General features: G+C 42.1%; 1 long non-coding RNA gene across 5 annotated transcripts in view; it reads right to left on the minus strand.

Moving 5' to 3' along the window:
• Positions 1-3,905: 3,905 nt before the first annotated feature.
• Positions 3,906-26,874, minus strand: part of LOC100847951 (uncharacterized) — a 413,745-nt gene continuing 390,776 nt past the window's right edge. For 4 of the 5 annotated variants that reach the window (XR_003032262.2, XR_814917.3, XR_001494910.2 and 1 more), the window contains one exon: positions 3,906-9,364. This is a non-coding gene — a long non-coding RNA (uncharacterized lncRNA). The remainder of the gene's footprint in view (positions 9,365-26,874) is intronic. The other variant, XR_003032257.2, reaches the window with a different exon arrangement.

Below are 26,874 nucleotides of genomic sequence, written 5' to 3' on the forward strand. Positions count from 1 at the left end.
TCCTCAATGGTAAGACCACGTCCCACTCCTAGAATAAGGTATGTCTTATAAAAACCCCCACAAAAGAATGAGCATTCTTTTGTATAGAATGCTTCCTTCATAACAATTCTGATTTTTGCCAATTTAAAACTGTTTTTTTCATCTTCACTATGTCAAAATTTAAACAGAATTAGCTGGAGAATTAGCTGGTTCTAATCTCAGCAGTTCCAGTAATATATGTACTTTCTTATTTACAAATTTCATAACTATATGGACAGGACCCTTTTTAGGTATGTCCAATGACTAATGAGATAGATCAGCTTGTGAATTTCACCATTAATGGGTACTGATTACTACAAGCGCAGCACCCTGCCGACTGACTTATTTGATACCGATTATTAGAACACACAGAATGGACAGGCCTCTGACAGTCATTTCTTTCCCAAGCATTTATTGAGCACTTAGCATGCACCGCGTTACTTGCTGGAATATCATCCTAAAAAAAGACAGTTCTCCTGCCCTCTGGTACCTACAGCCTACTGGGGGTGATGATCAGAGAGCTGAAAAGTGAGGAAAAACGGTGGAGTAACTGTTTTGCTGGGGAATTATGTCACCCAAGAGATAACCTAGGTCACATTTAGGGGCCAGAAAAGATTTCCAGGGGAACATGATGACTGAACAGAGACCTGGAAGGAGCAGAGAAGTTAGCCAGGTGACGATGAACAACAAATGTTCTTTTAAAAAAAAATCATTTGACACAAAATCAGCTTAGGACTAAGGAACATTTGCAGACATGTGTTGCTCCTAAGCCATTTAATCAGGATAAATTTTCTGCAGGAGATAAGCCTTGAGCAGAATTTTCAGAAAAAGAAATTATAGCTTTAAGGTAGAATAACACTCTTGTGATCCATCAGTCTTTGGTCTTACTCTAAACAGACAAAAAGAAAAATTAAAATTATAAAAAAATAAATACTAAGCCTCTAGAACAGTCCTGCTGCTGCTGCTAAGTCACGTCAGTCGTGTCCGACTCTGTGTGACCCCTTAGACAGCAGTCCACTATGCTCCTCCATCCCTGAGATTCTCCAGGCAAGAATACTGGAGTGGAACAGTCCTAGAATATGCTAAAACACTCCCAGACATTTTTTTTTTTTTTTTTTTTTGAGAGGAAACAGTAAGCACACAGTTCCTTGAAATATTTTGGGTACCTCTAGGCTTCTGTGTTGGCTTTGATCTCTACTTCAGGACTTCTGATACCCGATTACCCAAAACAAATAATTAGGGAACCCCTCACATTGAGGAGAATTACCTACAGTGATGATATGGAGATCTCGAAGCCTAATGCCAGTAACTTTTGTCTGAAGAAAAACTCTCAACAATAATTGCAAGAGCAGTAGTAGAAGCCACAGCACTAGCATTCAACTCCATGGAACACTTACCGAGGATGAGAAGGGTGAGAAAGTTCATGATCTCATTTCATTATCACAAAACTTCTGTGAGGTAGGCACTACCGTTACCTTTGTTTTATGAAGGAGAAAATAAGTTAGGGAAGTTAATTAAGGTGCCTTGAGTCACATACAGCTGGCTGCTGCTGGAGTGGGATTTAAACACAGGCTTGCCTAAACGCCAGCTCAGGCTTTTAAGTCACTGGATGTATGTACTTGCTTACTGCATCCAACACCATCAACCAAAGCCAAAGTATAACACAGGGGAAAGAAAAGAGACTCTCCCTCCCCCAGCAGAACAAGAGTCAAGATGACAAGGGAGAGCATAGAGCTGCTAACACCGCAGGTGAAGTACAATTTAATGGAAAAGCAACTGGGGAGATGGGGGAAAAGAAGTTCTGACTTAGGTTGCTAAAATAACTCAGGATTTAAGTTGATTAAAAGAATCTGCAAACAACAACAAGAGGCAGCAGCAACGCTTCCGGATTCACCTTTGAGCACAGATTCTAATGCTCCGTTAGCTCTTTGAACAAACAGAGGTTGGGCTTCCTCCTTGCCCCGAGGTAACTGGCATTAGAATGGCAATTTTGAAAAGTAAAAACTTTCCATTCTTCTTTATGTATTCAATAATATAGTAGTATTGTGTTTTAAGGAAGAGCAGTAATCCTTGCTTTCATCTTTGAATTTTGAAATAAACTGCCCACCTGTGTCATCAGCTTCCCCAGTAGCTATTAGGGCTTCCCTAATAGTTCAGTTGGTAAAGAATTGGGCTGCAATGCAGGAGACCCCAGTTTGATTCCTGGGTCTGGAAGATTCCCTGGAGAAGGGATGGGATACCCACTCCAGCATTCTTGGCCTTCCCTTGTGGCTCAGCTGGTAAAGAATCCACCTGCAATGCAAGAGACCTGGGTTCAATCCCTGGGTTGAGAAGATCCCCTGGAGAAGGGAAAGGCTACCCACTCCAGTATTCTGGCCTCAAAAATTCCATGGACTATAGTCCATGGGATCGCAAAGAGTCAGACATGACTGAGTGACTTTCACTTTCACATGTCATCAGCAAGGGAATCAAATTTATTGGATTAGCAATATTTCTCAAGTAAATATTTGCCCTTTTGTCTTAATTTTTGTTCAACCGTTTGAAAGTCTCTTCTTTTTTAAATACACATCCTGCCTAATCACATCTTCAAAATATCACAGGTAATGATTGTTCCAGGAGGCAGCAAACTAAAGTCCACAGGCCAAATCGGGGCCCACTGCATGTCTTTGTAAATAAAGTTTTATTGAAACACAGCCATGCTCATTCATTTACACTGTGTCTGTGGCTGCTTTCTTACTATGCCAGTGAAGCTGAAAAGTTGCAGAGACTTTAAGGACCACAAAGCCTCAAGCATTTGGTGTCTGGCCTTTTATAATAATAATAAAGTTTGCTGCTCCCTGACCCTACACCATTGGTGAGTCTCCAGATAGAAGACGTCATTATTCTTCTCTAGAATCTGGCATCTGGATTCCCCTTAAATCACTCATTTGTTAATCAACTAATGTTTGTGAATCATCTACTATGCACCAGGCACACAGATGAAAATCAGGTTAGAGACTCATGGAGAAAAAGCAGATAAAATACCACACAAGGATGGCTCTAATGAACTAGGAGCCTGGAGAGAAGGAAGGCTAAAAGGCATCATCCTAAGAGAATCAGACAGGTCTAAACTCAGTTCATTACAGAAGTCAGCAGAGGATTGAAAAGAATAGGGTTAGTTCAGTACTCTGCTTGGCAAAGTCAGGGGTGGCCACACACGAGGATAACCCACTCATACTTCAAGAAGTAGGAGATGAAAGGAAAAGAAAGGAGGAACCAAACCAAGACAACTGTGACTCATGCAATTCCAGGGAGTATACAGCTTAGCCATTTAAATGTTTTTGAAATGCTATTAATTGCTTAAATAACTATGTCTAAAGTCTCTGGGTTACAAAATGCTTTCATGACTTCACCAAAGACACACACTAGCTCACTGCAGATCTTCAATATTATGAAAGTGTTTGGGTGGTTTGGAAGAGACGTTGCTTGCTAGTGAGATCAGGGGTGCCGATCATCTCAAGCATCTAATGTTATTACCATCAGCTCTGCCCCTCAAATTTTAAGGATTACACAATGTCAGGTGTACACAGAACAGAACACAGGAAACCTATCACTAGAGAAGCCAGTCTCACGTGTGAGCAGAAAGTAGATACTTACCTAATGAATAAGTGATTGATGCAGTGATTGACCATGATTGCTCCTTTGGCTTTTTGATCAATGGCACTGGCTGAAATTAACACTATGAACATACAGAGTCAAAGTGAGTACCTAGAAGTTAAGCTTAATTATAGCAAGGCAGCATAAATAACAGTCTTGTTTTGTTTTTGATCCACCTAACAGAAATGGATAAAAGCCACAACAATGAAAAATTCTTCACAACCTAATGATCAAATAAGACTTACACTGAATTACTTCAGTGTGATTAATTTATTATGAAACAGACAATAAACATTTGATTTGCCCGGGTACCTGGACACAGGCTATAGTCAACATAAAAATTAAACATCTGTCCTTTAACAAATGTTAATAAATCTAGGTCAACATTTTCCCCTAAGTGATTTTAAAGAGACATTTTATCTCTATAACTTTGAACTTAAAATATTTAAATGATCATCCACTGACCCAAAGAAGAAGAGTTAAAATGTTCACTTATTAAAATAATAAATGAAATGGCTTCATTTTTGGAAGGCGCAGCACACAAAAGCAACTTTTTATTCAACAAATATACATTGGTATTTTATTCAGTAAAGAAAAATCACTAGTATGTTTGGAAATCTTTACAAAAAAAAATGTTATTTGGGGGATTCTCAAAGCTAGTAAGGGAAAGAAACATCAATTACAACATCAGAAAATACACTGTTTTAGCTTGATGTTATAGTTATATGATGAAATGTAAACATTGCTGGCCTAAAAAAGAGAAAAGACTGATGAGTTTCTTGGCTATGATATCATTCGATCATTTTTTTTTCTTTTGACTCTGATATCTGGTGTAAGTGATAACCACCATATAGACTTGAATACTTTTAAAATCCTAAAATGAAAAGAAAACCCCACATCTAAATTTACTTTTTTTCCACATGGCCAAGGAATCCAGTGTTAGACGTTTATAAGAAACTACATTCTTCCTCTCCCTAATGTAGCCAAGCTCCATGTGTACTTGTGATATCACAGCATGTTCTTACAAAAATTAATTTCAAATCAAAAAGGCAGGATAATGATTACTTTCAGCAGAGGAACAGATAAGGTAACAGAAGGACACTGTGGATAAAGCACAGTATGCAATTAGAAACAAACAAACAAAAAAAAACAAAGTATTTTTGACTATATATTGTTTGCAATTAGAAACATAGTATAGTATGCAATTAGAAACAAACAAACAAAAAAAAACAAAGTATTTTTGACTATATATTGTTTTAATTTTTATCCTGATGGACTTTCAGTTTTCATTAAAGGAGCTATTTTAAAAAATCTGCCTCTGGAAAAGATCTATTAAAAAATCACAAACTCAGAGATACTTGGAGAATACAGGAGTAGATAAAAAAAAGGGGGTGTCATCATATAAAATTGATTATGTGAACTTTCTACACACAGTGCTTATATGAGCAACCAGGAAAAACAATATGCAGATAAATTCAGCAGATACTTTATCTTCTGGAGAAAAAAAACCTGTATCTTTCTGTACATTGTGAAGCCAAGAGGGTAGGGTGGGAGCAGTTAAGTTTTATCCACAAGAACAAACACCAGGCTGGCTTTTAAAAAATAAGCCAAACCCAAAATATCCCAGAAAAAAATACTTTGTAATTAAAAAAAAAAAAAGTGTTATATATATTTTTCTCCCCCATCCAAATCTGGAATCCTTACCATCTTATTTTAAACAAGCCAGAGACTGCAAGCTTCTATCTGTTTGGATAGAAGAGAATTTATATAAATGTTTTGTTCAAGCCCAAAAGGGGGAGAGAGTTTAAATATACAGTGCATGAAAGATGCATGCCCAACTTCAAAACAGTTTAGTGCACAGAAGAGGAAAAATAATCTAACCTTCTGTTAGTCATTCTCAGCGGTCTTTAAGCTTAAATATCTTGCCATTTGCAACATCATTTCCATGACCCCCGACTTTAAAGAGATTAACCGAAATTTCATAACTGCCTTGCTCTGGCGGTTCTGTGGTGGGGGAGAACCAGAGGGTCAAGGAACAAGATGGACACAAAAATCTGTATTTTGCACTCTTCCTTTGCACTTGAGAAAGAAAAACGGGGCCGATCCATCTGTATAATACTAAACCAAATCTCTTTAATTCCAGTCAGCTTTTATCATTCAGTCACTGAGTCTGTGTGTGGAAAAATTCAGGCTAATTCCCCCCTAGCAACAGCCTCAGCCTATCAGAAGACTGGATGCTCCGTGCAGCTGCCAGCCAGAGAGAATAACTCTAAGTAGGTCAGGCCTGTATTTCTAAAAATGCTACGGTCTAGTAACCCCACTGTCCCGTCTGTCTGCCCTGCCCCGTAATAACCTCAATTGCTTGGTGACACAATGACATACTACCCTGTTAGAGAGCAATCACATCATGCTACATTATTCTGCTCCGAGCCTGACTGCTGGGTGAAGGACCCTCGGAGGGGACAGCATTAATCAGGCAGCCATTCACGTCCACCCGCACTTCAGTGGCGAAATGGGGACTGCATTAATGACCAGCTGTTTGAACTAACACAAACAAAATCATGTCTTCCACCCTGTTGGGTGCACAGAATACGCCATTCTGAGCCGGCAGGTTCCGCTCCTTGACGAAAGCGAAGAGGTACATTAAAACGGGCTCCGACCACGCCAGCTCCGGCACCCCCAGAGTAAATATATTTAAATTATCTGACAGGCGCGGCTTCAAAAGCTACTGATTGAATATGCACGGCTTTCCCGGCCACCGATTTCCCCCTAATCCACATTAAAAAAGGAAACGCAGACCCGGGGAAAGCAATACGTAGGATTTTAGCCAGGAGGCCGAAACCCGGGGAGCTGAACTAAAATTGACTTCTCTTCGGGCAGAGAAACAAAGCAGGGCGAGGAGTAATTGTGCGGCGTGAACACAAATACAAATACGGCATGAATGCCGTGGAGGAGCGCTGAAAACAAATAAGAGTAAACATCCCCAGCCTCCCGACCAATCAGCTCCTCCCACCGGCTCTTTGTGGGGCTGGAGTCACACACACGGCAATCTCTAAGCGCCAGAGACAAGGGAGGGAAGTGAACGTGGCCTTCGCCTCCCCACCACTGCGGTGCCCCGACTTCCCACGGGCTTACTAACAGACGGCTGTTTGGCTGCGAGACCGCCAAGGCTCCGGCAAGCTTTACACGGGGGCAGCAACAAAAATCAGAACCCCGCTGCAGTTGCCCACTTCCAAGATGCGATTTTTCGCATTTAATTGACCCTATTTCATCTGAACTGTAACTTTTAACTCCTCTCCACGTGAATGCACAAAAACCGAGCAAATAAAAACTCTGTGTGGATGCAGAGATTCGGGGAGATTGGCAACAGCTGCTTGGGGCTATTGGAGGAAATACCGTGTATTGACGCAGAGCGCGCTGATATTTACATGCACGATTCATCTGCATTTTTAAGGGTTCATAGTTTCGTTTAATGAACATACAATATCCCTCCACCCTCCCCCATAAATGGATAATCCAGCCTTCAATTATGCAGAACCCAGCAAGTCTTAGACGTGTAATCCATCAGGATTTGATTTACAAACACAGAAAAATTCCTGACTCCATTTGCCCTGGTTTGAACTAGGTTTGATAACTTAGTTATGACTGTCTTCTTCACTCTGTGGCACACATCACACAGTTATTCTTGGAGAGGTGCAGGCGCTGACGCAACCATGAACCACTAATTACAAGCTGCTGACATTCTGCTTGTCTATGCAGCTTTGAAGTTCTAAAGTCTGTTTTTCTCTCTGATGGGCTTGCTCAGTTGCATTCTCCTTCCCTCACTGCTCCCCGCCCCGCATCATCCCCTCTTTCCTTCTCTACACTGGAAGCCTTTCTGCACGTGCTGTAGAACTACCTGGAGCAAATCTCTAAGAGAGATCAGCTTCTCCAACCTGCTTTCTTTGCATTCCCTCCCTGCTCTCCACCGCACAGAGATCTACAGTTTCCAAGTACAGTAATCAGGTCTCCACCCAGCCCCACCCGCAGGAATGCGCCAACAGCTGGCCAAACATAATCCAACACACAGAGCCGCCTTTGTAGAAATAGTAACAAACAGTGGAAGGGCCAGACAGGCGTCCCAGAAGAGCTCCCCATGACAACTGGGAAAGCACCTCACCCCCAGTTTTGAGCTGGGCTTGGAGCACCAGAGCCCACACATCGGAATCTAAAACAAGCTTCAGGTGCCTCCCCCAACCTCACCAGAGGCTGTTTCGAGGGCACCCGCGTCTCCAGATGGCAAGGTAGATGCAGGCTTTCTCTATGTGGAGCATGACTCTGCTCTGCCACATGGCACACGCCCTCGAAATGCGACATCGTGATCCCAAATCTCATGAACAACATCCGCACCTGAATCTAACCAGCTACCTTGAGAGCTGGTAGGACCACCTCTTTCCTACAAAAGGATTTCTTTTTTTAATTATAGGCTGATCCGGGAATTCAGAAACACGTAAATATAAGATTGCATTCATCTCCATTGTACGCTTAGCATCTGAAGCCTGTGGTAGCCAGCTGGTCTCAAAGTCATCTGGGATACATTTATTTTGATTAAATTGATCAGATTTCTATTTACTGGATAGAATTTTTCATCATACTGAATACAGCTGTGTTTACAGGGGATCTGTCGAAGAAGAAGCAAACAAAACCCTACAGTCAGTCCGAGCGAAGCACAGAGCATTCAGAACTTCAAGGAGTTAAAGCTGAGGAGGGTTGCTTTCACATTAACAAGAAAATTCTGCATGCAGCTGCTTTGGCCATGCTCTCTAGCTAGTCAGGAAATGGGTGTTGAGCTGAAGCTGAAAATACAAGCTGCAATCAAGCCCGATCCAGCCAAGTGACAGACTTCCTGTGTAAACTGGTCAGAAATCGCCCTCTTTTCATGTCTCTACATGCATGCACATGCATTTAAATCCATGCTGCAAGGCTGATCTTCTCCCTGGGGACACTGGTACAGTCACCTAGCTCATCAGTTTCTTCCTTGACAGCACCGGGGACATCCAGACTACAATTTACAGTTCTTCCACCCATAGACTGGGTTATAAATTATGCCTTCCTCCCTAGAATGAGAATGCAGGGCCAGCGGCAGACAATCGAACGGCATTCCGCCTCTCCTCTTTCTTCTCAGGCGCTCCCTCGCTCTGCCTTTCTCCAACTGTGCCTCGTCGGCAGGCAGGCAGACACATCAGAGACCAGGTTTATCCATCTTCAGCTCCACTCTCAAGTAAAATGCCACCACATCTCGCCATGGGTCTTTCCTCCCAGACTAATCCCCAAGAGCAGCCTGAGCTGGGTGCGCCGTGGGGAAGACCAGTGGGCATTGGACGGATCAAATTCCTAACTTCTCCTGCCCGGTCCTTGGCGTTCTTTCTATCCATCCCACCCCGGGTCTTCTCCCGCATCACCCTGTCCTCCGAGTCCCCTCGCCTGCCTGCGAGGGGACCCCGGCCAGAGCTCCACCAGCAGGTCCTTGTTCTGCGCTGCGTAGACCGATGATGCTGGGTTCCCGTGCGCCATGAAGAAGCCGAAGCCGGGAGACAGCAACAGCAGCTCAGGTAACCAGGAGAAGCTTGGCGTGCCCACAGCGATGCAGCCCTGGAGCTGTGAGGAAAGACGGTCTGGCTTCAGAATAAAAAAAAGAAAGAAAGAAACACAAAACAGCGCAGCTCAGCGCCTGCGGGGGTGGGAAAAACAGACACAAACCATTAAAAAAAAAAAAAAAAGCAAGAGTTAAAATCAAATTTCAAAAAATATATATAATACATAGATCAGAGTACTTCATGCGACTTTTATTTCTGATGTTTCTCGGGTTATTGGCCTCCCCGCCCCCTCCAAAATCTCTCCTGTCCCCGAACGCTACTGTCCATGAGTGCCGAGTCACAAAGGCTTTTGCTCCAAAGTGCTAGCAGACCCAGCATCACATGAGAAGCCACATGACAACTGGAGTCGGCTGCTGATGTGGTCAACTGTGTTGCCGAGGCAGGGGGAGTAGGAGGGAGACAGAGCTGAAGTGAGACATGCCCCTCTTGTGCTCCAGGAAGAAATTTCCTTAAAAGAACAATGAGAAAAAAAGGCATCTCTGAAGAAATGCTGGTGAATGCACCCGGACTTGCAGACATGCACACTTAACATAGCCTAGAGACACTGTGGGTGCTTGCAGACATTCTGAGGATGCTGTACCTCAAACACAAGCTGGATGGCAGCAATATTATTTCCAGTTTGTATTAGTCAAAGCTTGATTCCACTTAAGTGGATTCCTGAAAAGCACACGCCATGTCTTCATAGCATGATCAGGCTTGGAAAACCAATTCTATTATCTCTCCCTGCAATCTGCATCTGAACCTGCATTCTGAATAATTTATTTTTAGACTAATAAGATGCTGGCCAAGACCGCTCCCTTTCTTCTTGGGCGGATGGCGCAGGCAATATTCACCCAAGTGGGAAAAGCTTGCCCCTTTGTAGGGAGAAGAGTTGATTTTCATTATTTTCCAAAAATGCACTTTCTCATTTAAAGGCGTACAAACACATAATGAAGTTCTCCTGCAAGTAAGCATTAAAAACAAGCAAAATGTTTCTGCTTCGCTGAACTGACAAGCCTCATACTTTCCCTGTGGCATCTCAGGCTGGCGGATGGTGGTGATATTTTTCTGATGATGCTCATGGCTGTAGCTAGAGCCCTTAAGCCACGTGGATATTGCTACTCCTCGGCAGGGTGAGAGCAAACAACTGCTTTCCAGAGCATCTCTCTGAAGAGGTGCTGTGCTGCCCAGGTACGTTGTACCGGTTATATTAAGGCAGGTAGGAGAGAGATGGCCTCAGGGCCTTGTCGAATCCATCAGTCATCCCAGAATTAAATACGCTGCCTATATGCAACATCCTCCTCACGGTGTGAAAGGTATGCCTCTTTAGAAAATTCGAGCATGCCAGCTAACTGGAAGGAGAGCATCAGTAAACAGGTGGCAGGAATTGTCTACAACTTGTCTTACTGAACTGTAGGTACCAAGGTGAGCGGCCCTTCATTCATTCAAGTGCATATTATAAGCTTCCAGGTGTGTTTGCGTCAAGGATTGTCCTGGACACTGGGGAGAAGATAGGCACGGTCTCTGCCACCCGAGAGCTCATGGTCCAGTAACCACATGTGTCTTTTTACCTTCGAGGTCAACCATCTCCCAATCTCGATACTCCAAAGACATCTAAGGAAGAAACCCCGCGGTTTTTCATGCCTTTCCGGCCATCAACCCTTACGAACTCTCGAGTTCTATGGATTCTTTCCTTACAAATTACACTTGAATTTAAGATGTCCTCTCCAGTCCTCCATTCCAGAGTCTACGCTCATGCACTCACACCGGCACAGTCCACATTATTCTCTGTCGCCTCCTTCTCTGTTCTAGTCCATTGGGCGACCGGCCACTAAACAAACCTTAATAAACCACCACGTTCTGGATGTCCAGACCCCCTTCTCCATGTGGTCTGGGCAAACCTTCCAAAACTGAGGATGGCTCCTTATTTCTTCAGGTGTACATGCTACCAGTAAAAACACCCTGTATCTGACAGTACATCATCTATGTCAGTAGACTGGTCTATTCCTGACCCTCTGAAGACATCATCCATTGAATCAGGAAAAAAACAGTAATTTTGGCTTATTTTTGTGAGTAACTAGGCCCAGAGCATGGTAAGGAAACCAAAGACACAGGAGGCACTGCCCCTGCCCTCAGACAATGTGTAATCTATGCAACCTGTGCTCTACTGGCACTAACCGTGTACTATCTTGAATTGCTCTCTCTTCAAGATTTATTTCTTGTAACAATAATAAACAGGTCTAAATCTGCCTACCAAATGAATGTTGGGTAAATAGTGCCCTAGAAGGTCTGAGAAGGGAAAGACGAATTCTACCTATATGTCTGCCAAGGTCCCCAAAGAACGCTGAGATCTGCAGTGAGCTATGAAACATCTGGCCAGGGTAGGGGGCAAGGTTTGGGCCATAACAATAATAGTAACAAGAGGAATGAAACACTAGCCCTTCATTTATGCCAGGGTCTCCTCTAAGCATTTCACATCCCTGAAGACAGTTAATCCTATGAGGGACTTAGTGCTTTAATAACCTCTTTTCAGTGATACAGAAGTACCCATGAGAGGTTAAATAAGCTGCCCAAGACTGCACAGCAGGTAAGGGCTAACAGATCGATACGTCTGACCCCTAAGCACCCCTTTTTAACTGCCATGCTGTACATCCTTGGAGCTGGAAACCAGAAAGGTGAGGGACACACAATCCTGACTGAGATGCATGAGGGGATCAATTCAGTTCAAGCAGAGGGCAAGGTTTGTAGAAGTCAGACAAGAGCAGGGAGAGCCATATTAAAAGGCTAAGGCGTTTTACTCTTATCCTAAAAAGCACGTGACTTTTCCATTATTGTTCCAAATTATAGGAAGACTTTTCTGGTGGTTCAGTGATAAAGAATCTGCCTGCAGTGTAGGGGATGGAGTTCAATCCCTGGGTCGGGAAGATCCCCTGGAGAAGGGCATGGCAACCCACTCCAATATTCTTGCCTGAAGAATCCCTTGGACAGAGGAGCCTGGTGGGCTATAGTCCATAGGGTTGCAAAGAGTCAGACATGACTGAAGGGACTTAGCACACAGAGTTAAAATTAATAGAGGGTGGAGGAAAGACTGGATATAAGGAGACTGACCAAGAGGCTCCTGCCATAGCCTGACTATAAGGGTCCACTGCCTGAACGCAGTAGTGGCAGGAGAAAAACCAAGAGGGGTTCTAGAGGCTTTATGAAAAAAGAAAAAACATTACTGAGGTGTTCTTGGGGAAAGGGAAAAATGATAGCAAAGCTGACTGCATGTTTCTTTAAACCTGGATAAATTAATCAAGCAGTTCCCTGAGCTCAGAAACTGATCTCCTCCATCCTTGTTTTTCCAAGCACAATACTTGATACATTTTTTAAAAATACTGAATGAATCAGTTAAGTAGATGGAGGTAGAAATGGGAAAAATAAAGCGATGCTACACAGAAGAAAAAACTACAGAAAATTTAACATCTCATAGGATATCCAAGGGGCAAGCCCCATCATGAAATTAGATACATAGAAATAGCATCTGTTTTCTCTCTCTCACCACTGGCCCAGATTTTCAATGATACCTGCTTTCACCCATCATGCACCTTAAGGCTCCTCTTCAGGCTCGTTTTGATCAGATGCGCCAATTCCTCCCTGCTCCAGCCACGTCAATCTTTGCTCATCACCTGCAGACCCATCTTATCCAGGTCTAGCTCCTAATTTGAACACTGCACTTATTACACCAAGGCAGTAAAATCCGTAACCAGACATACTTTACCATTCTTTTATTTTTTGATACACAGCAAAGTGGGGAAACCACACAAGTTTATCACCCTTCGCATACAATCTTAGCTAACCAGAATCCTAAATTAACAAATGTACCTCATTTCTTAAGTAGCTAATGAAGGTTAATATGACATACTGCTTCTGGCTCTGGAAGTAAAAAGGGGTATTATTGCCTCATATTATAGCTGGGGAAAAAAAGTGTTAATAATCTTTCTCATCAGCAGTAAAGAATTGGGCTTTTAATACCCAGATATATTTTAGTAAAAGGCTAGTATATCATTTCTAAGTGGAGTTCAAGAGCAATGTTAGATAACTAGGGCATTTCAAGAGCCTACTTATACTAGAGACCAAGGGAAAAAAACACAGTGAAAGCCAGATTTATTCCTACATTGTTGAAGGAAAAAAGAAAAAAAATGCAAATTTATGTTGGGAATATTGTGATATTGCTTTAGATTAATTCCAGTGATTAATCTTTAAATATTAAGATAGAAACTTCGATCTGGAAAATAAATGATTCTGAGTAAATGGGTAATGTAATATGTGAACAAGGTCACTGTTTTGTTCAGTGACATTCACACCAACGTGTTATGTGGACCTTCTTGGGTAAGACAGTGTATGAAGCATGATGGGAGAAGAAAATGAACGAGGTACCATCTGGGTCTGCAAAGAGCTTATGAGACCCTCCACCCAGGAAGACACTTCCCTCTGTTTGACAAAGGGAACCTACTGCTTTTGACAACAGCAAATAGAGGGGGAGAAAGTGGAAGCAGTGACAGATTTTATTTTCTTGGGCTCCAAAATCACTGCAGATGGTGACTGCGGCCATAAAATTAAAAGACACTTGCTCCTTGGAAGAAAAGCTATGACAAACCTAGGCAGCATATTAAAAAAGCAGAGACATCACTTTGCCAACAAAGGTCCATGTAAGTCAAAGCGATGGTCTTTCCAGTATGTGAGAGTTGGTCCATAAAGAAGGCTAAGCTCCAGATAACTGATACGTTCAAACTGTGGTGCTGGAGAAGATTCTTGAGAGACCCAAGGGAATCAAACCAGTCAATCCCAAAGGAAATCAACCTTGAATGTTCATTAGAAGGACTCTTTCTGAAGCTCCAATACTTTGGCCACTTGATGTGAAGAGCCGACTCACTGGAAAAGACCTTGATGCCAGGAAAAATTGAAGGCAAAGGGAGAAGGCGGCGGCAGAGGATGAGATGGTTAGATAGCATCACTGACTCAATGGACATGAATTTGGGCAAACTCCAGGAGATAGCGGAGAACAGGGAAGCCTGGCAGGCTACAGTCCATGTAGTTGCAAAGAGTCAGACACAACTTAGCAACTAAATACCAACAAAGAATAGCAGAGGTTAGTTTAAAAAAAAAAAAATGAATATGGCTTCTTGAAAGTAACTCAACACATTAGGCCACATTGAGGTATTACCATAAAAGAGCGAGCTTGGGTGATACGAACCTCAATGAGTGTGACTCTTTTTTAAGTTTCTTAAGTGAATAAGAATGCTATGCTTTGTCTCTATAATATCTCCTGGGAGATACTGATGATGCGAACGTAGAGAAAAGAAGGATCTCTCTGGGCTCATTCACTAGGTTTCCAGAGGACTGAAAATTGCATGCCATGTTTTCTAACTTCCCCAAAATGGATGGATGGATACTGAATTAAGATTCGCTCTTCACAAAGCAGAATGACAAATGACTAATAGTTGGCTGCTGGCAGCGCCCTGGTCTCTCCTCTCTTCTCTTACCTAGTATTATGACCCTGATACATTTTACAGGGGCCAAATGGCAATTTTAAGGTGGAAAGACTGTGTTTGTTCACCTGTGAGTGGTTTGACCTTAGACTTCGCAGAGCACTGTGAGGAAGTCAGTTTTTCCATGCTCTTTACAGTAAACAAAGACAGTGTGGCTGAGATCCAAATGTTACAGAAGGTCAGGGACCAAACTGCCTCAAAGACAAAGAGACCGCTTCCAGAAATTGAAACACAAAATAGATGTGAGAGCCATCAACATTCCAAACTGTGCTCCTGTCCAGTGTTTGGTTCAAACAATGTGACACATACCCAGCGTCGAAGCATAATAGAAATAGAATCATAAAACCCCAGGTGCTGCAAAGCACCTTAAAGGTCATCTCGTCCAACTGCAAATTTGAATTGTGAACGGTGCCCTTTAAAATATCTCCTCCATGCAACACCTCCAGCGACTGAAAATGCAGTACCCCGGGAGGCAGAAACCCATTCCATCTTTTGAAGCCCTGAGCCAAAAGGTCTGGTGCCTCACTGGAGCTTCTATTTACCAGCACTCAATTTAGAAGCTTAGGCACTCAAGTTTAGGGTGCTTTTCACATGGATGTCTCTCAAATATTAGAGGGACTCTGTCATTACCCATGGGCTTTCCTGTTGGCTCAGCCCTAAAGAATCCACCTGCCAAAGCAGGAGACATGGGTTCTATCCCTGACTCTGGAAGAGTCTCTGGAGGAGGAAATGGCAACCCACTGCAGTATTCTTGCCTGGGAAATCCCAAGGACAGAGAAGCTTGATGGGTTACAGTCCACAGGGTCACAGAAGAGTTGGACACAACTTACAGACTAAATAACAACAATCACCACTCAGATGGTTCTTCTCTACATCTAATATGTGCAACTTCTTCAGTCACTACTCTGTGACATCTAATCCATTCAACATCCCATTTTCCAGTCTCTGAATTCATGCCAGTTTATGGGTGGCCCTTTGAAAGATCTGTCACATGAACACCAGGTCCCACAGTGGGGCCACACAGAGTGAGGCCCTTCCTCCTTCCCTCCAAGAGGCCAGATCATGATCAGCGCAGCACCATCTGCCTTTGGTCTCCTTCCCTCCAAGAGGCCAGATCACGATCAGCGCAGCACCATCTGCCTTTGGTCTCCAGGTGGGCACATCACATTGGTGACTCACCGGCTCACCTGCACCCTTGTTCACACATGTTCCAAATGAATCACTGGATAGCAGCTTTATGCAACTATATGACCATTTCTGTTTTGCTTTTGAGCAGATTCTATGGTAACAAAAAGGAAAGGAGTAGCAGGCAACATAACTGCATTTGTGAATACACATACCGTCTCTTCCATGGGAAGATAAAATCCCCACAAGGCAATAAGTACACCTTCTGTTTTTTTCTTATATCACAACAGAACTGCATAAAATGGAATACCTCTGATGATGCAGAATAGCCTAGCCCAGGAGGAAGACCACTGGACATGAAGTCAAAAGCTCCAGTTCTGGTGACCATTCTGCCACCATCTTTTTATTTGCTATCACAGGTAAGCCATTCATGTCTTATTTCTTCAGCTGCAAAGTGAAATCTTCAGCATTTCAACAGTTTATATGGAATTTTCATTTCTAAAATGTGTTCTTTAACACAATGGTATAAATAAAATATTAACTCTTGGCTAAAGCTTCCTAAGAGTCGGACACAACTTAGCGACTAAACAACAGCCAAACAACATTTCCTAAAGACTTTCCTTGACATTAGATAAGCTTCACATTCAACTGTCTCAAAACAAGTGAATGGCACATTCACAAATCAGAAAGTTCCTATGTCCAGGGTTGTTTGTAAAAGATGCTGCCAATTAGATAAATTAGGTGAGTCTGGCTGGGGGTCCTGGAATCTTTACCCTCGGATGAAATAACCGTTTTGAATAGGTGAACCAATTACTGAGATTCTCGGGGGTAAGGAATGAAATAAATGTCATGATGTGCTATCATTGCTTCCCACAATCCAAATGTCTTCTGAAAATGTCTTTAATTAACTACACAGAGAGAACCTTTAGGTTGAAAAGATCTAGTTTCTTTCACATTTTTTAACTAGAACCATGACAACAGAGTGGCCTGATGGCAATCAGCAGTTCACACGATGGGAACACTATTCACATTCTCAGTCAGACGGGAAGGAATGATGGCATATGGTCATTAACACAATACCCGCTCATGGTGAGATCTTGCGTTACAGTAAAATTCACTCCACGATGAGATTCTAAGGCACATTCCAACCTACGTGACGATAACCTGACAGACCACAATAGTTCATCTTCTAAGTATCTTATTAGACCACACAATTTTTCTCTTAAAGAAACTACAAATAAAAATTGGCAAGATAGGCGTGATTTTCTCAAAATCGGAGCCCGGTTTGGGACCAGCCTTTCTCTCTGCTCGTCCACTGTTCTGAGTTCAGCATCATCTACAAAAAAGGAGGACTTTGAGTGTCCGGGCTCTAATACTCTCTGCTTATGTGTCAGAAGCTTTTTTTTTTTTTTTTTTAAGGTCTTCTGTTCTCAAGATATAAATCATCCAACTATCTATGATCTTGGACATCCACAAGTCACTCATGCATGCATCCACGCTGAGTCTCTTCAGTTGTATCCAACTCTGTGTAACCCTGTGGACTCTAGCCCACCAGGCTCCTCTGTCCATGGGGTTCTCTAGGAAAGAATACCGGAATGGGTTGCTGTGCCCTCCTCCAAGGGATCTTCCCGACCAAACACTGAACCCAAGTCTCTTGTGTCTCCTGCATTGGCAGGCGGGTTCTTTACCACTAGCGCCACCTGGGAAGCCACCCCCCCCCACCCCGAGTCATTCTGTCCCTACTTTCTCTCATTCTCAGAAGCCTCATGGCAGAGCCCCTGGTGCAATGATACTGTCTCAGTCTCAACCCCCTGTCTGGGAGTCAGGCAGAGATTTCTCTAGCTCAGCCTGGGTCTGAGTAGCAAGGGTCATGCGGCCACCCAGACAGCCCAACGAGAAGCAGAGCCTATGCGCTGCACATGTATTCCAGACACACACAGCGCTGGGAAGAGAGACTGATGCTTTCTGGTATCTGCAAAGTATAGCTAGGTAGCCAATTGTTACATAATTAAGTGCCTAATGGTACTTGATGTGAACAAAAGTTGTAAACATTAGCTTCCTGTCACCCATATAATAAGAGATTCTAAAATGCAATTAGCACAAATGACCATGTCTCCATTCAAGTCATGAGGCAGACTTTTAGAGGAAACTTTAAAATAATTGAAATGGCCATGTTTAGGATGCCAAGTGCATACAGATAGTTCACTGGCTGTTAAGACAGTGCAACTTTGTCAAGCAGTCGATGCAGGCATACTTCTGAAATCGAGTTAGACTGTGCATCTCACTGGCAGCAGGGCTCACCTGCACCCTTTGCTGCAGGTTCCCCAAGATCAGTACCATTGTGTTCCGGTGCCTATAGGAATGCATGGATATGGAAGGACGTAAGAGCGCTGGGGATGCAGTTTCCAAATGCACAGTTTGTAGATTCGATGGGTAAGGTCAGAAACATGGGCTTTCTTTCGTTTTAGATTTTTTTTTAATGTGGACCACTTTTTAAAGTCTTAATTTGTTATAATATTGCTTCTGTTTTATGTTTTTTGGCCTTGAAGTATGTGTGACCTTAGCTCCCTGACCAGGGATCGAACCCACACTCTCCATACTAGAAGGTGAAGTCTTAACCACAGGACCACCAGGGAAGTCCCTGAGCTTTCTTAAAAATTTCTGGAACATGAGATTCTGTGTGACTTTAAGTGAACTGTGGCTCAGTGATGAACTTTTTCTTCATGAAAGTAACTGAGCTTATCTTAAACACTGGTTCTTGACACTCTCTTTTAAGTATACACACACGCATTTTGTGTGCAGAGGGGTATTAACTGTATACCTATTAATGTGATCATAAAGTTAGGTAACTGATGCAATTACACAAGTACATAAAATTATACAAATATGTAGAAGAGATCATTAACACAGATCACTCATTTAAATTTAATACGTTGGCTCTAACTTTTGATCCTCGAGATTTGAAAGACAAATATTTCTTATTACTGAGGATATTCCAAAGAATATTTTTGTAAAGAATCTAAAGAAAAAATTTAGGTAATTATCTTAAAGTGCTAATATAGACATAAATATAGCAGCTATTAATATGAGTACTTTGAAAGGAGAAACTTATTTGTGCCAGTATACTAAAAAAGACAAAGGCAATCTTAACACTTCAAAGTGACTGAGGTTGTAACTAGCCATATCTATCAGTAAGATTATCTGATGTAATGACTGTTGTGAAACATCGGAAAAAGAATAATTCTAATAATATGAACACTTAATTATTTCTTAATACATGCTAGGCAGTGCTCTGAGCATTTCACATTTAATTCTCACAAGGAGAACTATGAGTTAGGCATTATCTGTATCTCCATTTTACAGATGAAGAAACTGCAGTAACTGAATGTTAAGTACTTTGACCAAGACCACACAGCAAGTAGGTGGGAGAGCCAGGCTGCAAATTCAGGCAGGTGGGCTCCCAAGTTCTGGCACCAGACTCCATCACTCTGCCTTGCATCTTTTTCCTTCTTTCTCCCCTCCCCCACCAGACCCCAGTCACCAAAATATCCAGCTGACTCTGCTCCTGGGACTGTCCAACTCTTCTCATTATCATGAACACGACAGCAACATTTAAGGAAGAAAACACAACATGTCTAATGACATGTTTACCTAGTGAGAAATAATCAAATGGCACACCATAGAGTTTTAAGAAACACTGAAGCAGGGCACCAAAGTTGACAGCTTTGTTCATAATGACAGAGACAGTAAACAGAAAAACATGTGAGTGTATGAATTGACATGGGGGGCTGAGACCTGGCTGGGAGTCATCGAGAGCCACCTAGACGGGACTAGATGGGAAGATGAGGTAATAAACCCAATCGAATAATCATACTGATGACAGCCAGTATGTATTCGGCATCAAGTTTTCTACAGGAGCTTCAGAACCACTTAGTCTAATTTTTACAACAATCTGCAAATCCACTATTAGTTTTACTTTACAAATGAAGAAATGGAGGCTCACAGAGATGAAGTAACTTTCTCAAGATCAAAGAGCTAATAACTTTTGAGGCAGGATTTACACCTTGCTCTGACTCTATAGCTTTTGCTCTTGAGATTGGAGTCATGTTACAATAGGTCAAGTTCAAAGCATTAGCCAGATCAAAAAAGGTTAACAGAGAAGTCGAGGTGAACAGGATCAAACCCCACACATACGAGTCATTAAGATGGCACTTAAGCCAACACAGAGCTCAGACAGTAAGACCACAGATCAGAGGCGGCTTGCTCGTTGGCTATGGGCTTCAGTCCTGTGCTCGCTGAGTGTAAATGCCATCTGACTGGAGGCAGAGTTGCCTGGATCCTCTCAGAGCCAAACAGAATTAGCTTCTACAAAGACTCTGGGGAATTAATCACAGTATAAGTAAACACAGAACCAAATAATCTGAGCCCTGATAAAGTCTGAAACAACACGGGAACTAGGAGTAGCTAAAAGAAATGACCAAGATGGAAAGAAGAAGCTGGATAAACTGGGGCCACCTATAGGATAGAGCCACGCCTGTAATAAGCCACAGACAACAAGATGGTGAATTCTGGATAAGAAGACATGCTGATGAGATGGAAGAACCACCTGTTTTATGTAAAGGTCCAAATAACCAGATCACAGTGGACAGCCACTCAAATCATGCCTTCATAATACAGAGTATTATTGAGAATAACTCAATTCACAGGGAGCTTCAGGGAGGCAGTACCAGATAGCCTGTCAGGGAAAAAAGAATGATAATTACAGAAAAGAATCATATCCTCAGAAAAACAAAAATTAATCAAACTAAGTTTGTAAAGTATATCTTACAGACACATTGTCTGGAATCATGCTCTCACAAATACTGATTCTGATTTTATGCCAATGCATTTAGCTAATTTAATGGTTTTGTCCTGTTACTTCTGAACTAGGTCTCCTCTCATAACGTCTTAGAATCTTCCTGGTTTCTTAAAGCATCTTAAGAAATTCAGTCACAAAGGATGGGATTTATTTTCCAAAGATTAAACAAGGATGTAATGGCTTCTCTGTTGTGGAAAAATCAATCGTATGACAATCACATTAAAAAAAATGTGAGTGACTCAAATCAACTTGAGGTAATACTTAATCAAATAGAAGTAAAACTAATAAGCAAATGGCACTGAATTAAGCTGAAACACTACCACCCATAAAAAAATTTATTTTTTTAACTTTTAGAATAAATTTGGATACAGGGAAACGTGAAAGATAAGGTAAAGGGAGTTCCTGGTATTCCATATAACTAAACCTTACACTGGTCACAATGAGTAATTGACACAGTATTAACAAAACCCCATATTTTTATTGGAGTCCCTTAGTTTTTAACCTAATGTCCTTTTTCTGTTCCAAGATCCTATCAAGGATGTCCTATTGCATTTATTTGTCACGTGTCCTTGGGTGCTTCTTAGATGTGAGCTTCTCAGACTTTCCTTGTTTTTCATGGTCTTAACAGTCTGGGAAACACTGCTCAGGAAGTGTGCAAAATGAGAATGTCTTTCAACTTTGGTTGGTCTGATGTTCTCTTTATGGTCTGACGGGGTTATAGGACTGGAGGAGGAGAACCAACCTGTTGCCTTTGCCATTCTCATCACATTATATACAGGGTTCAGTTCAGTTCAGTCGCTCAGTCACGTCTGACTCTTTGTGACCCCATGAACCGCAGCACGCCAGGCCTCCCTGTCCATCACCAAATCCCAGAGTCCACCCAAACTCACATCCATTGAGTCAGTGATGCCATCCAACCATCTCATCCTCTGTCGCCCCCTTCTCCTCCTGCCCTCAATCTTTCCCAGCATCAGGGTCCTTTCAAATGAGTCAGCTCTTCGCATCAGATGGCCAAAGTATTGGAGTTTCAGCTTCAGCATAAGTCCTTCCAATGAATACCCAGGACTGATTTCCTTTAGGATGGACTGGTTGGATCTCCTTGCAATCCAAGGGACTCTCAAGAGTCTTCTCCAACACCACAGTTCAAAAGCATCAATTCTTCAGCACTCAGCTTTCTTTATAGTCCAACTCTCACATCCATACATGACCGCTGGAAAAACCATAGCCTTCACTTGACAGACCTTTGTTGGCAAAGTAATGTCTCTGCTTCTTAATATGCTGTCTAGGTTGGTCATAACTTTCCTTCCAAGGAGTAAGCGTCTTTTAATTTCATGGCTGCAATCACCATCTGCAGTGATTTTGGAGCCCAGAAAAATAAAGTCAGCCACTGTTTCCCCATCTATTAGCCATGAAGTGATGAGACCAGATGCCATGATCTTAGTTTTCTGAATGTTAAGCTAAACCAACTTTTTCACTCTGTCACTTTCATCAAGAGGCTCTTTAGTTCTTCTTCACTTTCTGCCATAAGGATAGTGTCATCTGCATATCTGAGGTTATTGATATTTCTCCCGGCAATCTTGATTCCAGCTTGTGCTTCCTCCAGCCCAGCATTTCTCATGATGTACTCGTCATATAATATAAAGGGTACATACCACCAATGTGCCTTTTATTGCTCATGTGACCACATGGAAGACTTTGATCGATCGTTATCCTCAGATCAATGGGAAGCCATGGAAGAGTATAAAACCAAGGGAAAATCATCAGGCTGGCCTTTAGAAATGAGAACTCTGGCAAGAGCGTGGAAAATTTACTGGAGGTGATGAGTAGACAGAGTGAAAACAGACAGATGTTTTTTTATAGTACTTAAGATGAGACAGGATGGTATCTCCAGAAGGGGTTGGTGGTAGTGTAAACATTGCAAAATACAAGGTTTCACTAGAAATTTAGTAGGTTGAGTTGACAGGGTGATAAACTGGAAATGAGAGAAAAGAGATCACAGAGGATGGAATCTACTTGTCTGGCTTGTGTAAAACAACAGGATGGCAGAACCACTCACTGAGGCAGGAAACATCAGGAGTGACCAGACATTTTCTTCCAGGAACAAAACACCAAAATACGATGCATTTTATCTTGGATACACTAACTTTTTTTTTTTCTTGGACTTAAATCATCTTTATTTCAACTTTGCTTATTTTTTATGACATAGATGCATTATTGTTTCATCACTTTCAAACCTGCCTTATGTTTTCCAGTTAACACTATGATTTATTTTTGCAAGCAGACTGTTGAATCAAAGCACCACATTTACTACTGATGGTGGATTCTTCTGAAGTTTTTTTTGTTTGTTTGTTTGTTTTTTAAACTCTTATTACTAAAATGCCCCTGGGTTATATAGTGCAATGTGGTTTGTTTAGGATAAATGTGAAAGCCAGGATGTCTGTCTTTGCTCGGGTTCCTAGCCACTGCATCTCATTTGGAAAGAGTCCATTTCAGGTCGTTACCTCTGTTCCAGGGGAACCTCTCCTTTATGTTTGATGTTTTCCTTCCTTTTCTTCTTAGTACTTCATGGAAGCATCTGACATGAAAAGATTGGATACATGACTCTCATGTGCCCTTAGAGCTGAGAGAGGAGATGTTTATAGGCAACTGAATACCATACATATGGAGATAATATAAATTCATGTTTCATTCACAAATTATACTACAGCTAAACATTCAAGTGGTTCCTGCCATTTTCCAGACACTGTTTTAAGCATTTTACATATATGTACTCATTTTGTCTTTAAAACTAGATGAGGCAGGTATTATAATTATCCTTATTTAACATAAAATGAAAGTGAAAGTGTTCACCACTCAGTCATATCTGACTCTTTGTGACTCCACGTACTGTAGCCCGCCAGGCTCCTCTATCCATGGAATCATCCAGGCAAGAGTACTGGAGTGGGTAGCCCTTCTCTTTCTCCAGGGATCTGCCCAACCCAGAGACTGAACCTAGGTCTCCTGCATTGCATGCAGACTCTTTTAACATCTGAGCCACCAGGGAAACCCAACATATAACTAAACTGTTAGAAATTAAAAGACACTTGCCCAGCCCACACGGCTGGGATACAAACCCAGGCACCCTGCCCTTGGGACGTGTGGGCTGACCTGTCACACTAAGCTACCTCTCACAACAAGTCAGGGAAGGGGATGAGACTACTTTCTTCTTTAATCTTTTGGCTGCACTGCGCAGCATGAGGGATCTTAGTTCCCCAGCCAGGGATTGAACCCGAGCCCCTTACACTGGCATCACAGAGTCTTAACCACTGGACCTCCAGGGAAGTCCCCAGAGATGAGACTCATTTTGGAGACAGTAGGGAGTAACACAGAAGAGGGATTTCAAGGATATCAATATTTAGAAACTAATTAGACCTCTTTTTATAGTACTGTCTGCAGAGGGGAACGTATTGCTAAAAATACAAAGGAAAAGGAACTGAAACAATTTGGGAGTCAAGAGGAGCTGGTGTTCAAAAAAGATGAATTTTTTAAATGCTATTAAGATGTTTACTAAGAAAAGGACCACGGGACTGAAAATAGAAAGCCACTATGAACTTAGGAAAAGCTGCTTTGATGGAGTGAAGAAGATGGAAGCTAGACTAGAGAAGGGGAATTCAAAGGTAAGGAAATGAAGACAGAAATGCTTTCAACAAACACGGATAAAATCGGGGAGGAAAGAAAACAATACCTGTAGTGGGAATATGGAGTCAAGGAAGGGTTGTTTGTGCTTAAGATGAGAGAGCTTTAATAAAGCTCTTTGCTTTTTTGTGTGTTTTTTTGCCATGGATATTTCAATCTATAAATTGACCATATGTGCATGTATATATATATATATATACATACACACACAAGCCAACATATACATATCTATCAGTGTGCGTGCTAAGTCACTTCAGTTGTGCCTGACTCTGCTACCCTATGGACTGTGACCCAACAGGCTCCTCTGTCCATGGGATTCTCCAGGTAAGAATACTGGAGTGGGTTGCCATGCCCTTCCTGCAGGGGATCTTCCCAACCCAGGGATTAAACCCACATTTCCTGCATCTCCTGCACTGGCAGGCAGATTCTTTATACATATGTATCATAGCATACATATGATATTACTATAATGTTATTTTGGCTTATATTCTCCCAGGGAATTTTCTTCTCTGCATATATAAATATAAATATATATATATATATATGTATGTATATATGTTCCTTATATTTGGGACTAGATCACTTAATAGCACTCTTCTTTCATGATAAACAATATTTCCTGGGCTGAACATCCCTCTTCCTCCCTTCACACCACTGGGACTTAACTGCTATTAAAAGCCAATGGAAAAGATGCAGTTGAGAGGGGGAAGTAGCGTATACATGAGAGAAAAGAGTCCATCAATAGTGCAAATTTGTTCAGCAGTGAGCAGGGGACAGATGTGAACCAAATATATTCAGGCATATTCATGCAGAGCCAGTGAATGAAATGATACTCTACATAACATATGCCGTGGTGGTGTAGTCACTAAGTCATGTCCAACTCTTGCGACCCCATGGACTCTAGCGACCCCATGGACTCTATAGCCTGCCCGGTTCCTCTGTCCATGGTATTTTCCAGGCAAAAATACTGGAGTGGGTAGCCATTTCCTTCTCAAGGGGATCTTCCTGACCCAGGAATCAAATCCAGGTCTCCTGCCCTGCAGGCAGATTCTTTACCAACTGAGCTAGGAGGGAAGACCAACATATGCCACAGAAACAAGTAACAGATCCAGGTACTGCCTACTTCCCCAGTTTGCTCTCACATCATCCTCACACTGGCTTCCTTGCCTCTCGGTGATCTCCGCCTGCTTTAACATGCCATCTTCTTCTTGCTTCAGATACTTCATACACGCTCTCATTCTGACTGAGAATGTTCAACCCTCTGCCCTATGCCCCACCTTTTCCCCCAGGTTCTATTCTGGCAAAGACATTCAACACATAGCCGTTGGATGAATGAACTGTGTTCAAGACATGTGCTGAAACTAAAAGCCCCCTGAAACTCAATGTGATTTTGGCTATTTGTTTCAATGCAATTCTCCATCTAGTTACCAATAAAATCTATTTACCAATATAAAACTGAGTCAGATGGTTAGATAGCATGACCAACTCAATGGACCTGAATCTGAGCAAACTCCTGGAGACAGTGAAACTCCTGGAGTCGGGTTGCAGTCCATGGGTTCGCAAAGAGTTGGACACAGCTTAGCGACTGAACAACAACATCAGGCATCTTAACTTCATCTAGTTAGTCACATTGTTAAACCCAGACTCACATTCTTCACTCCCACAAATACAGAGAACATATATGCCATTTCATTATTTTATCAAAAAAGACCATGAATTCCCTCCCACTAAGTAAGACAGAAAGCCAAATCCTAATCAGAATGCCAATGTATTAATATACAAAGAGATGTGTAACTATCAGTGCAAGCAGATGCTCTTGTCAATCTGACCAACACCCTATTTTCATCCCAGACAAGCTTCATCTACAGGTTGATGAATCTTACATAAAAATGTGGATGAGACCAGAAAACAGTACTGTGAGCAGAAACCCAGGAGGTACCCAACACCATGGACAAGAGTCTGAGAGGAAGAGAGGACGTGGTAGTCTCTATGCAAGGAACATGCCTGGTTTTCAGAATATTAGCAGGTGGTCTCTTGTCAATTTGTCTTGTGATGAAGTGAAGTGAAAGTCGCTCCATCTACAGCAGATCTTCCCGACCCAGGAATTGAACTGGGGTCTCCTGTATTACAGGCAGATTCTTTACCAACTGAGCTATCAGGGAAGACCCCCTGGAGAAGTCTTGTGACTAAGCAATATTAAAAAGTGTGTGCTCACAGTTCATGTCCATAATGTCTTAAATACGCCAATTTACCCTTGCAATGGAGAGGATTAATGAATGATCATAAAGCATACTTTGAACTATGGCATGTGATACTCAATAATCTAGAATATGCAGGAGTTTCACAGACATGATCAGACATCTTGAGAAGTCTATACCCTAACATTCTCTAAAAAACAATAGTTCAAGTGTTTAAA

The sequence above is a fragment of the Bos taurus genome, chromosome 23, assembly GCF_002263795.3.
Source record: "Bos taurus isolate L1 Dominette 01449 registration number 42190680 breed Hereford chromosome 23, ARS-UCD2.0, whole genome shotgun sequence".
Lineage (NCBI taxonomy): Eukaryota > Metazoa > Chordata > Mammalia > Artiodactyla > Bovidae > Bos > Bos taurus.